This window comes from Centrocercus urophasianus, unplaced genomic scaffold (assembly GCF_019232065.1).
Source record: "Centrocercus urophasianus isolate 14NV4802_14NV808 unplaced genomic scaffold, USGS_Curo_1.0 seq_15, whole genome shotgun sequence".
NCBI lineage: Eukaryota > Metazoa > Chordata > Aves > Galliformes > Phasianidae > Centrocercus > Centrocercus urophasianus.
The window spans coordinates 46,659,871-46,674,190 of NW_024884697.1; the positions used below are offsets into that span (position 1 = coordinate 46,659,871).

A 14,320-nucleotide genomic window follows, 5' to 3' on the forward strand; every position below is an offset into this window, starting at 1 on the left:
TTCTTTTGTATTCTTTTGCATTCTTTTGTATTTCTTACAACTATTTTGAAGCAATAATAAACTAAACTACATTTTTCACAAATTAAAAGAAGAATGGAAATAGGCATTTCCCTTTAAAAATAATTTTGATGTTGACTTTCTGTTAAACAGAAAATTTTCTGTTCTGTCTTTGGTAATCAACAATAAGTAATTCAGAGAACAAATTTAATTAATTTTGTTTGTCTATAGTTTGTCTTTCTGTAACTGTTATGGAGCAAACAAATTTACAATATTCTACTTATATTATTATTATCATGAAGCTTTAGTGAAAAGATCACATTCTGTCTTTGCAAAAGAAGAATACATAATAGACACATTTGTAGACAATTTTATATAAAATGTTGGATGCATTTGTTTCCTGTTACTTTTCAAGTAAATATTTAATTTACTAATAAATTACTTTTTAAAAATATCTTCTGATTAGTATTTGAAATATTTAGGACTAATTCTTAAGAAATAGCCATTGGTCTAATGGATCTTGTAGAAAATTTCCCATGTGCTTAGCCATGAAATTTCAGTTGCATCTTTTATGTTTCTGTATTTCATTACAGAACTGGCTCTCCAAACTTCCTTGATATTTCTGTTTCTGTTCTCATGAATGAAGTATAAACTTTTCAGAATTTGAAAGAAGAGTAGAATGTTACACGAATTCTAAACACGCAGCTTGTCAGTGGTCTAGACACTGGAAATAATCTGAATTAGCAAATGGTCCTGATGTTTTGTATGTGACTGACAAAAACTCACTTCATGTTGATTCTAGGTAGATATTTTGAAACTTTCCAAGAAGGGAGATACATGTAATGGAAACATTAATCTTCCCTTGGAAAAGAGTGGGCATTGTCTGTGTTAAGTCAACATGAACACAGAACTCTTTGTTCAAGGACTGCTTATACTAAAGAAGAACATCTTAGCCATTGATGTTGTCTGATTAAACAAGGACAGTTGTTTCCCTTGGAAAACAGGCAATGGAAGAACTGTTGAGTTTGTTCTTAGATGATCATATGAGGATAAAAAGAGTAACGGGACCATTTCCCAAATGACCACCATCACATAAGACCCCCAAGCAAAGCAGTGAAAGCACAGCCAGCCAGGAAAGCCAAAAGGAGCCAGGCTGTCATGACTGCTTAGCCTTGTGAAAATGTTAGTAGTAGACATTTCTTCTATATTAGATAGGCAGAATACTTGAGAATTTAATGTTAAAATATGGTGAAGAAGCTTGCATTATTGTGCTTGGCTTTTGGAAACATCCACTGGCACCTGGGCCAAATAAATAGCAGCATCTCCTGAGCACATGGGAATTTGCTCATTGCACACTGGATAATGAATCTACTTTTCAGACAGCAGTATACTCTTGAAGCAGATATGTCAGGATGACATTTTTCAGTGTCTGTTTTGTACGTTCAGTAGGAACAGTGGCAGTGTTATGGTGTTAACAAAGAGGAAATGGAACTCTTCATTACAGTTAGCAGGTGACTAATACTTGAGCCTCCACACTAGATTAGCACAGGCAGTATGTAAGCATTTATTATGAAAACACTAGATGTTTACGACATCCTTGAGCCTATCTGAGGATAGAGCCACCATTTTTTTCTGCCAGAACTGAGGAGTGCCTTGGGGGACAGATGAGCTATCAACAACAGTCATTCCTGCCTTTAGCTACAGCACAAAACGTGCCAAGTCATAGCTCAGGTAAAAGTATGTTCCAAGCCTTCCCTCCCAGCCCTCAGCTAGAAAGGGAGGGCAGGTGGGAAATGGAAATGGCCGCTTACACTTGTGAGCCACGCATTACCTCAGATATTCTGTGTGCCTTAGACCTACTCAAAGCACAGCCAACAGCACTGGTTGGTTTCTTGGCACTCTGGAAACACATAGTTACACACACACACACGCACAAGAAGCCAACAGCCTCTATCATTTGTTGAGGCGCTGCCTGTCCTAGAGAAAGCTTGAAGTTGCTCTGCTCACAACCCAGTAAGTGGACAGGAGGAGCTGCAGGGAACACATAGTGGCCAAGCACACAGAGCTGATAACGCAGGTGATTCTCAGAGTTGCCTAGCAAACTTCAGGAAGTCTTCCAAGGTGCCAGAGAGCCTCCAGCACTGTGCAGCCCATGGCTGCCCGAGGCAGGAAGCCAAGAGAAGGACGAAGGAGAGAGAGGGAGGGAGGAGAAGAAGGGGAAGGGAGAAAACGGGGGAAAGGTGAGCGCAGAGGCTGCTGCCCTCAGCTTCACCACACCGCCCCCTGGCGGCAACGGCTGCGGGGCGCCCCTCGTTCCAGAACGCGACCGCGAATAACCGTCAGCCACTACCCAGGGGGCGGAGCCACGCGCTCATTTAAATATATGGGAGACTCATTTGCATGCTGCCAGGATGACCGGCCTCGGGATTGGCCGGCTCCGTGGCAGCCCCACTGCCGGCCACGGAAGGGGCGGGGCCAACCGAGAGAGGGGAGGGGACACGAGAGCGATTTGCATAACGGCCCGGCGCGTGCGAGGGGAGGAGGCGGTGCTGGTGCCGGGAGCGGGTTCCGATTTTGAATCTACGGCGGCAGCACGGAGGAGGCGGGAGCGGCGGCTGCCGGGCGCTGAGGCAAGAGCTGGGCGGGCACGGCGAGTCAGGTACTGAGAGATCCCGGCGGGCGGCGTTCGGCATTCCGCGGCTGCCGGGCAGCGGCAGCGCTCTATGTGGAACGCTGCCCTGCGCGGCGGCGGCAGTGCGCATGCTCCGGGGCTGCAGCTTTGCACACGCGCCGCGCGCGCACCCACGCAGTAGCGCAGCTACGCACATACTGCATGGGAGCACGTGACTCGGCTCCAGTGCAGGCGGCGGCGCGCATGCGTGGTGCTGTTTTCGTCCAGAGGTGGCAGCAGGTGGGGAGCGTGGCGCGGGGACGCGTGTTCCAGCCTCCCTCACGCGTGGAGGACCCCCTGCGGCGGCGGCCGCGGCTCACAGGTAGGTGCGGTGTGGTACAGGGGGCACGTGGCGCCGTGCGGGGTCCTGGAGGCGCAGGGTGCCCTTCAGCGCCCAGGGGGCGGCCGTGTGACCGTCGAGCGCTGAGGTGAGGCGTGGGCGCTGTGGCGCACAGGCGCCACGCGGCTGTGAGGGCGGGATGGCGGCACCAGAGTGCTGCGTTGGGTGCTGTGTGGGGCTGGGAGCGGCTGCCTGCGTGCTGCTGGCTGCTGTTTGGGGATTTCCTCCACAGTATGGCGGGCACCAGGCCTGAGCGCTGCGCTACATGCATTGTGGGAGCAGCAAAGAGGAAAATGCTTGTTATTTTTGCGCTGATGTGTGGTGGTTGGACTTGAGATGGAAGTTCCTGAAGCGCACAGGCTTGTGTGCTGAGAGGAAGAGAAGGAAGAAAAGGCCCGGTTGCCCTCAATAAGCTGTTGGCTCGCAAGGCTGACACAGAGGCCTGCGTCAAACATAACGAGGGACGCGTCGGTCGGGTATTCCTGTCAAAAATACACGTGCGCATCTGTAGTGTTTTTAAAATAACTAAAGCATTGAAATCAAATGAGCGCTACATTCTAATTTAGATGTACGCCGCTGCCTGTCAGAGGTGGATCATTCCCCATTTCTTAACCCTCAACAGATATTCAGTGGAAATGCCTACGTGACAATGTTCTGTTGCGTAACAGTGATGTTGCAATAACTCTAATGTTGTAATGACAGTGTGACCATTATCGCGAGGAGGGTTTTTGGATGGAAAAATTGGGTGGAATTGTTGGGGGAAGAGAGGAGATGGGCACTGCCCGGCCCAAATGTTTTTGGCAACAAGCATTGAGATTAAAATGGCAGTCCTTGCGCAATCACAGACAAAGAACACTTTGTGCATCTGGCTGCCTTACTGAACAAGGTTTCTGAATAGCAGAGCTAGAACACTTACTAGCATGCTCCTGTTTGGTGAATATCCCAGATCATTCAAGCAAATACAATATTGTTACGAAAAATTCATTGGGGTCTGCATCTGTAAGATCAGAATACTGTACCAGCATGCTGTTTGGCTTTCTCTTGCAAGTTTGAATATATTTCAGGATGTTATCTAGCATAATTTTTTTTTTCCTAGCTACATTTATTACCGCTACTAATTTTATATTCTTAAGAATACGGAAAGTGTGCTTAGTGTCTGATTAAGTACGAAATGAAAAAAAATCAGATACGAACTTCCTATACAGGTGAGTTTATATGAATGTAAAAAATAATTATCATCTTCTGATTATTTACTGTTTTCTACAGTCCCAAGGGAAGGTATGAAAGACAGTATTACTTTGAACATTAAGAATTCTTTGGGGGAATTAGGGGGAGATGCACAGAGGAAGGTACTATTTGGTATGTGGTCATGGCTAGGTAATTTCTCAGTTTTCAGACTACTGAAGTGGGACTAATAGTGGTTGTCAGAACTAGCATAAAATGAATTCTCTAATGCTTGTGTGGGGACTTATACAATTCATGAATAATGCCAATTATACCCACTATTTGTTCCTCATATTTGGTGGTTTTGTTACTATTTGGTGTGCTTCACAAATACCAAATCAAGTTCTTATGTACATATAATGCATAAAAGACTATTCATTTTAGATAGCAGTATGTTTTTATAATTAATAACTGAATAAATATAGGACTGTTTTTGTTGCTGTTTATAATCAACTGCTCATTGTGTGTTCTTTTCAAAGAATCTTGATCTTCACGTTCTCATTATTCTATTTCTAGCTTAGTAGACCTACTACATTGCTCAGAGTAAAAGCTTTCTTATCATTTGCAACCTTGCCACCAAGTGTAGCAGTGCTGAACTGATATTCTTGTGATAATGTGGCACAGTTCTGTATTTTGCTGTATGAATTATTTTGGCAAGATTATCTTGGCTGTTGTACAGACTTGAAATTGATCATACTTAACAGAATTGATTCATAGTAAGATACAGGATTACGTGGATCAATTAAAACAGTCATTCCAATACTGTTTTTGAGGAACCTCTTTAAAAAAAATTGCAGTGCCATGCTAATATAGTAATTCAGCATTAATATGAGTTCACTTTAATGGTATCTGGACCAAGGTATTCATAGATGAGTTATTTAAATACCAATTCTGTGTTTACTTAAACATCTGGTTTTATGTTGATATTTAGTTAATGTTAAATTAACACAGTTGTGCAGTTGAATATATGGAAGTGAAGTCTGAGTATGTTCCTCTGATGTCTTAGCACTCAGGTGGAGTTTTTTGAGACTCGATGGCTGTATTAACACGTCATTCCCTCTGTGTTCATGATGCTTTGTGGCTAGGTGATTTACCGCTGCAGTCAGGGTGTGATATTGTTTCTATTCTGTCTGGGTCGATGGAAGTGATTTTTTTTTTTTTTTTCCAAATATATTCGTTTTGTTTAAACCAAGTAGTGACAGCTATTTAACTTAGAGTTTTCATCTACAGAGCTCTAAGACCAAATACTAGAGAATGCAGTATTGTACAAGCACGGTTCTTGGGTTCCAGATGAAAACATTTCAGGTTTAGGTTGAACATCTAGAAGTGCAGATCAGAATTCAGGTTTTGATGTAGTATTTTTGTAGGTGTGGTAAATACAGACTTCTCTTCCATTTAAAGCATTGTTACAGTAGGAATCAAAATGAATACTTGCTTATAGATGAAACAGCAAATCTGAGTTTAAAGATGTTGCAAGCTACTGTAAATCCTTGTAAGCTTTAAGGCATTTTTATATATGAAGTTTAAGCTTAAGTTTAGGCAGTGTGGAGTTTTAAGTGGTTATTCAGAAACGTTTATTTATTTTCTTGAATTTGTTGCAAAGTTAATTTTGATGGAGTAATAGATTTTCACGAAGAAAAGCTTCAGTGTAGTGGGTAATTTTAAAGTATTTTGCATATACTGAAATCATTGTCTACTCAAAAATTTGCTTAAGAGGCTTGTCTTTTGGGCATTTGAACTTTAAGCGTGCTTTATTGAATGCTTTGACTACTAATAGTTGATTACATGTATGACTGTTCTTTCCCTTGTTTTTGCAAACTATGCTTTTTTCCTTGTTCTTGTATTAGGCAAGTAGTGCTTTTAAACGTTTTAAATTTCCAGTACTAGTGTTGATGAGTACACCAAACATCTCTGCTGGCATGAATAATCAGTCCTGAAATAACCAACTACAACTAGCGACAGATACATGCAGTTACGTAAGCTTAGTGTTTTCATAAAAGAATGGATGGAGGGCATGTTCTACTTCTTTGGTAAAGGTTAGGAATAATTCAGTGTTAATTTCTTTCCAAATAGCTCTATCTGTTCTTGAAGTTATTTAAAAATAGCTATATTTGGATTTTCTAGGAAGGTCACATGACAAAGCAAGGCAGATATGGCAGTACTCCCTCCAGATCTCATGTGCTGTTGCCTGGATGAGAGCAGATGATTGGTGCTAATGAACAGATCTTAGCTGGGATCTTGTATTATATTCTGTTTACATTAAAGTCATGTATTTGTCTAACACTCCCCTGCCTGTAGCCCCTCCCTCACTTCATTGTTCGTCCCTCCCCTGAATTCTCAAATCAGTTACATCTTCAGGAGCAAACTGAAAAACCAAAACAACAGCAGCACTAACAAAATTACTGAAGGGATTCTAGGTGTATCTAGAAGGAAAAAAAAAAATCTGTAACAGTGGTGCAGTATATTATGTAAGAATTAGGTATGTGAATTCTTTACTGAAGTTCTTCAGTGTTCTTGATTTGTGGTTTGTTGTTGTTAGCAGCCTCCTCATTTCTATCTTCCTTTTTTTTTTTTTCCCAAGTGAAACTGTTTTATTGATCAACTAATGTTTCAAGACAGCTGGTATTGTAAAAAGGTACAGATACATTAAAAAAAAAAAAAAAAAGAAAAAAAAAAAAGAAAAATGAAGCTGCTCTTCAAAAATAATTCCTAATCCTTGTCAGTTCTAGCCATGATTTGGCTCTGTTTCTGGCTGTTGATGTGTCACATGGATTCTGAACTGCCTGGATTAAGGAATAATTCGGAGTATGTGATACAAATTCTGGATTGCAGACCTAGCAAGGCTGCATCTTTTAACATCTGACAGATCTTCATTTATTTTTGTTTTCTTTTTGCAGCTACTCAGAACACCACTGGTCATGTTGCAGCCATGCATTAACCGTTTTCTGCCTGTCTAAGAAACCTTTTATCTGGCCCCCCTCTGCCTTTGCAGTTTGTTGCAGTGTAGCAAGCAGGGAGGTGCTCTGCTGTATAAAAGCTTTATCCACTGCTGAGTTGCCACTGAATGGCTGGTCTTGAGTGCACGTTGCAGCCATCTTAATCATATTTTCAGTGTAGCTGAGACAGTGCAGTTTCAAAATGGCTGACAAAAATGTTGATTGCAGCAGTTTAGCTTGATTGTGTGCAAATAAGCAGAGCTTTTGACATCACATGCTTTAGACCTTGGAGGTAAGCACCAGCTCTGCTTTGCTGAGGAGCAATTCTATCATTTGGGCTGAACAAAATTTGGAATTTTAACCTATAGGAAATACTCTGAAGAACTGTAATTTTTTTTGTGATAACAGGAGAGTGGTTGTCATGTTGTTGTTGCTTTTACTCCTCTCACTGACTTAATTCATAGATCTCTATCCTTTTTCAGTTACAGGGTAGGTTGGGAAGATGTCAAAGGTCGCACTCATATGTATTGTTTAATAAGTGATTTAATTGTGGTTCACATCCTTACCAGGCCAGAAGAGCACTCACTTCATGCTGCTCATTTTTCAAAATCTTGTCTCATATATTAACTAACATATAAAATAAACTCTATCCAGTGGCTAGATTTACATTTGATATTGTATTTTCAGCAAGTTAATTTTTTCCAATGTTAAATTAAAATTTCAAAACCTGCATAAATACATTGGAATAGCAAAATTATATAAATATTAAATTATTTTGCTGATAGCAGTTATTGTTCAAGAATAACAGCAGTATAAATCTTGCAGAACTACTGCAAATAATAAAATGAAAGATTCAAAGTAAATTGTTCTTTTATTATATGAAGTCTGAGTTTCGAGGTGCTAGTGGCTTCATATGACCTAGGTATTTACTGCATGTTACTTGTTGAAGGTTGCCTGGGTATCTGTCATAGTTGATACGTGTTGGTGTCCAAGACCATGAAAACAGGAGAAAAGCAGTGCTCTGATGAAAGGAGTAAGAGAAAGAAGATGCTTTTCCACATTAGTACTTGTTTGCGTCTGTCTAAATTACCTAATTAAGGTCTTTATGGGGTCTTAAGCTAGACGCTAGTTAATTTAAGAGTAATTAAGTAGGAAGTTACTTGAAGTTCTCATGAGGCATCTCAGAAGCAGCAGAAGAGCTGAGTAACTCATCAGTATTTGAGTAACTTCATAGTATTTTTCCTGTCTGAAGGTGAACTTAATGCAAAAATTGTGGAAGCCCGTATTAAACGCTTAACAGTTTATTCCTTCAGTGTTTTTGCATTTTGATTCATGGTTATTTTTACATGTCCTGTTACAAAGTACTTCATGGTTAAATTAGTTTTGAAAAATCTGCTCACATAAATGATCTTCTAGTGTTAGTGGCATTGCATCATTTTGAAAAAATGAAGTATTTTGAGCAGACAGTGCATGTCAGAGACGTTGCATACTTACCGTTGTGCCTGGTGTAAAGAAGTGATTATTTTAAATTCCTGTGTTTTAGTGATGTTTTAAGGGCAGGTTGATTCTTGACTTCAACTAATTGTAAATCTTGTAAATCTAGTTCTCGTAAGATTTTCCTGGTTTAGGATAACAGGTCAGTGATAAGAATAATAACAATGTATGATTGCAGGTGAAGCTGGTAGGTAGTCTTATTACTTGTTTTCATCACTGGTGCAGTTTTTTTCAGTCATTCTTGTCTTAAAGAACTTTAGTTTGTAGTGGCGTTTGTTGATTGGATAAGATAGTTAAAGAGACAGAAACCACTTGGGCACTTTGGAATGTCTGAAAATTTGGACAGTAAGGCCTATTGAAATCTTGCTAACATGTGCCTTATTTATAATAAATGCTTGTTAGTAGCGTAACGAGACTTGAAAATACGTGAAAATTGTCAAGCAGTATTGGCTCTGTTTTCTGCTTTTTTTTAAACCTCTCTTTCAGGGGAACATGAAAAGGGAAGGTAGCGTATTTTTTTGACTTTCGTTTAAGGAGCGGTTCTTAATACTTGTTAGACTTCAGTACATCAGTTCTCTCATACAGTCCTTTTTGTGCTTTTTCTTTGTGTGTGTGTGCTTGAAAACCAAATCTTTATGTCAGTTAAGTAAGTTAACTTCCATTTTAGAAAAAAACCATGATGCACGGAGACTGCCAGGGCTTAGAGGAAAGCTCTCCTTGTCTCCACAGTGTTTTGTTTCCTTTGTTCTTTGATTACTTTATAACAGGACATTTTGAAAAACATTATCATTTTTGGAATTGCTGTAGGAAATAACTGGATCAGAAGGGAGCTACAGAGTGTTTCTGTTGCAGTAAAGTGTGTGATGTAGACTGATGGTTTTTTCTACAGTAAAATGGACGTTGGGATGCATGTGGTATGTTAGGTCTTGAAATCAGTGTTAACATGGAAAACCTCTTCTGTTTTCAGAAGTCTTGAGTATACAATAGCTGAAAAGATGACTCTTTTTCCCTTCCTCCCATGTTTTCAGTATTTGTGTTTGTTCTTTAGTAGTTGAAAAACATTGATTACCTACATGGAAGCATGGCACTCTAATGGATGCAAAGAGATGCTTTTATTAAATATGTAAATCAGTTGTGCGTTACTTGATTTAGAAGTGGTTGTGTATAATGAGTTATCAACTTCAACTTTGTTTTTAATGTGAGATAGATGCATTGTCAGACTGGGCTCTGTGTTCTTGTTTGCATTTCCTCCACTTTTAAGACCTGCATTCTGGAATGATTAGTTTTGTACTTCTGATAGGTGAGCTTGGAGGGGTAGGTTTCCAGAAGCAAATAAGTCCCTAATATAACATATATATTATATGTAACATATGTAACTAATATAGGGGTCACAATACTGCATACATGTAAATTTCTAAGAGAAAAATACCCAACAATATTTCACCCTGAAGGAGTGAGTAAATTCTTACTTTTTTCTTTCTTTTTGAAAGGTGCATTTAAGAAAACACTTCTGCTTTTTACTTGTTCTTCATGGAAGTGCTCATTACATTTGTTTGTTACTAAGTTGTAAACTATTAGCATGGCTTGATTACTTTCATATTCCTTTTAAAACTAAGAATTGTCTCAATTTGCATGGCTGCATCTTATATTTCAGAAGATATACTGGGACCGAACAATTTCAGGTGGAATTCAAAACAAACTCGAATGGATTGCTCAATTAATGCAATACTCTTTAATCCATGCAACTAATTTTCAAGCGGCAGATTTGATTGGAAATAGTAGAACTAAATGGTTATGAAGCACTTAAAACTGCTTTGAATCTTGAATATTTAATTAGGTTATAATTATTTTAAAACAGTTATATTTTATCTTTAGCTGTAAACTTTACAATGGTTTTATCAAGAATATATTTTCAAAGGAGTTAACAGTGAAGCAAGATAATGTTTCTTTCTTGCGTTGTCTTGATTTGTAGGTTTTGGTCCTTCCATTTTTCAGTATTTGTTCAGTAAATAAATTCATCATGTAAATTTCAAATGACCGAAACTTTTACATGAACATACATACTCACACATAAATGTGTGTGTGTATTTGGTAATGAGACAACCAGCATTTTGCCTTTCTAAAAGAAAAGGGAGCACAACTTTTTACTGTAGTGCTATCTAAACTTACTTCTTTTAGATGCTTTCACAGAATCACACAGAATCACGGAATGGCCAGGGTTGGAGGGGACCTCAAGGATCATGAATCTCCAACCCCCCTGCCACAGGGGGGGGTACCCCTGCAGGGCCACCAACCTCCCCATTTAATACAAGACCAGGCTGCCCAGGGGTCCCATCCAGTCTGGTCTTGAACACCTCTAGGGATGGGGCATCCACAATTGCAGCCTGTTCCAGCACCTCACCACTCTCTCTGTAAAGAACTTCCCCGTGACATCCAACCTAAACCTTCCCTCCCTCAACTGAGAACCATTTCCCCTTGTCCTGCTGTTAACAACCCTTTCAAAGAGTTGACTCTCCTCCTGTTTGTAGGCTCCCCTTAGGTACTGAAAGGCTGCAATGAGGTCACCCCGCAGCCTTCTTTTCTCCAGGCTGAACAAGTCCAGCTCCCTCTGCCTGTCTTCATAGGGGAGGTGCTCTGGTCCCCTGATCATCTTCGTGGCCATCCTCTGGACCCACTCCAACAGCTCCCGGTCTTTCTTGTACTGGGGGCTCCAGACCTGGACATAGTACTCCAGCTGGGGCCTCACGAGAGCAGAGTAGAGGGAGACAATCACCTCGCTGTCCCTGCTGGCCACCCCTCTTCTGGTGGACTCTAGGATACCATTTGCTTTCCAAGCTGCAAGAACACACTGCTGGTTTATGTTAAGCTTTTCATCCACCAAGGTCCTTCTCCGCAGGACTGCTCTCAAGGACCGCTCCCTCCAGTCTGTATGGATGCCTGGGATTCCTCTGGCTCAAGCGCAACACCTTGCACTTTGCTGTGTTGAACCTCATCAGGTTCACCCGGGCCCACCTTTTAAGCCTGTAGAGGTCCCTCTGAATGGCATCCCTTCCTTCAACCGTGTCAACCGCACCACTCAGCTTGTTGTCGTCAGCAACTTGCAGAGGGTGCACTTGATTTCATCATCGATGTCATTGATAAAGATGTTAAAGAGCACTGGTCCCAAGACAGACCCTTGGGGGACGCCGCTTGTTACCGGCCTCCACCTAGACATAGAGCCATTGATGACTACCCTCTGTCTGCAGCTTTTCAACCAGTTTCTTATCCATGGAGTGGTCTCCCCATCAAATCCACATCCCTCCAATTTGCAGATAAGGATGTAGTGGGGGACCATGTCAAAGTCCAGGTAAATGACATAGGTCGCCTTTCCCTTGTCCACTGATGCCATCACTCCATCATAGAAGACCACCAGATTGGTCAAGCATGACCTTCCCCTGGTGAAGCCATGCTGGCTGTCACAGAACACACACCCATTCCTCATGTGGTCAAGCACGTCATCCACGAGGATCTGTTCCATGATCTTCCCAGGCACAGAGGTGAGACTCACCGGCCTGTAGTTCCCAGGGTCCTCCTTGCTCCCTTTCTTGTAAACGGGAATGACGTGACCCATCCTCCAGGCATCCGGGACCTCACCTGACAGCCACGACTTGTTAAATATGAAGGAGAGCAGCTCGGCAACCACCTCAGCCAGCTCCTTCAGAACCGTGGGATGCACGCCATCTGGCCCCATAGACTTGTACACATTCAGTCTCATGAGGCAGTCTCGGACCTGCTCTGTCTTCACAGTGGGGGGGGATTTACCACCCCAGTCCTCACCTGGAGGTTTAGGGATGCAGGGCTCAGGAATGTGAGAAGTACTGGAATCCTGGCCGCCAGTGAAGACCGAGGCAAAAAACTCATTCAGTACCTCAGCCTTCTCTTCGTCCCTTGAAGCCACTTCTCCTGTTACATTTACCAAAGGAGGTGCACTCACTTTGGCCTGTCTCTTCTGGCCAATATGCCTGTAGAAAGTCTTGCTATTGTTTTTCACGTCCCTTGCGAAGTTCAGTTTGCCTGCACCTTGGCTTTTCTGATCCCACCATCTGCAAGTCCAGACAGCATCCCTGTATTCTTCCTAGGTGACACGCCCTTGTTTCCAGAGCTTGTACATGCCTTTCTTTGTCCTTAGTGTGCCCAGCAGGTCCTTGCCCGGCCATGCCGGTTTCCTACCTCCTCTGCCTTCTTTCCTCTGCTTTCATACTCAGAGGGATGGAGAGCTCTTGTGCTCTCGGTGGCATCTTTGAAGAGTAGCCAGCTGTCCTCAACATCTTTGTTTTTAAAGCCAGCGTCCCAGGGGATGTTGGCCAACAGTCCATTGAACAGCTTAAAATTTTCTCTTCCAAATTCAGGGTCCCTGTGCCACTCTTTGCCAGTCCCACATCCCTTCAGATCACGAACTCAACCAGGGTGTGGTCAATGCAGCCCAGGCTGCCTCCGACCTTAATGTCTTTAATGGTCTCAACAGGCCTCCACCAGGATGTCTGACTTGTTGGCCCTTACCCAGATCCTTACCCATAGAGACTCTACCTTACCATTCCCAGCCCCAAGCACTCTCTAACATAGAGAGGCAAGGCACCACCCTTTCTTTCTTGCCTGTCCTGTTTGAAGAGCTTATAGCCATCCATTGCAGCACTCCAGTCATCGAAGCAGTCCCACCATGTTTTTGTAATCGGGAGCTACCAAGTTCGTGGCTGTTACGTGAATTATTTGCTATGTTTCATGCTTTGGAAAAGACGCAAAGACTGAGGAGAAGGGAATGTTTTGGGCTGTATGTAAATGTATTGCCAAAAGGGGGCCCAGGGCCATAAGGTTTTCTCTTGTGGGTTTTTTTCTGTTTTTTTTGTGTGTGTGTGTTTTATTTTTCTTTTGAGCTTTTTAATACAGATTTCATCGTGATTTACTTGTAAGATGAACTTTGCTGATGAAATGTTTGTACAAATTACTCAGTTGCAGATTTTTTTGTACTCTCCTAATCTGAGGTAAATCAACTGTGACATTTAAAATTTGAGGATATTTTCTACCATATGTACCAATTAAAACCATATAGCTATAATAATTATTTTGAGCACAACTGGCCCCATTACTTTTGACTGTAACATCTGCTCTTTGAGGTCATTTCTGATCACAGACTAGAAAATTGCAGTTGTGTTTGAAGGAAGAGTCCTCCAGTGGTTGCTCTGTTTTGTGTTTTTTTGTTGTTGTCTGTATGGTTGTCTTAAACTGACTGTACTGAGTGTGGGAAATAAAGGCAGCCATTTCAGACTTTGTTTTTGGTAATGCCACTCCCTGAAGGATGGAAAGGAATATGCTAGTGGCTTTTTTGTTTGTTTACCACGTTACTCTCCCATATAAAAATAAATAATAACAAAAAAAACCCACTACCTTTTGGAAGTATTTAGAATGGTCAGTACTACTTTTCAGGATGGATAAGGCTGCTTTGGCTGCAGCACGCAGATGTTGCTACGGCTGATCTGGAGCTTAGCAAGTCCTCTCATTAATTCTCTTGTTCTTTATAATTTAATTCATGTGTTCCTGAATACCGAACGAACAATTCCTCCCCTATAGGAGAATATTTTGCATTTGAGAACTAGCTCTGTCATAACTAGCTTGTACATGCTG

At 41.6% G+C, this 14,320-nt stretch overlaps 1 protein-coding gene across 4 annotated transcripts in view; it reads left to right on the top strand.

Annotated features, from left to right (window-relative positions):
- The first annotated feature begins 2,548 nt into the window (after positions 1-2,548).
- The window catches only part of LOC122158714 (activating transcription factor 7 interacting protein), a 91,370-nt gene continuing 79,598 nt past the window's right edge, over positions 2,549-14,320 (top strand). For 3 of the 4 annotated variants that reach the window (XM_042815625.1, XM_042815630.1, XM_042815631.1), the window contains exon 1: positions 2,549-2,656. The gene's annotated coding sequence lies outside the window, so the exon portion shown is untranslated. Of the gene's footprint in view, positions 2,657-2,923; positions 2,991-14,320 lie in introns of those variants that run through there. The other variant, XM_042815626.1, reaches the window with a different exon arrangement.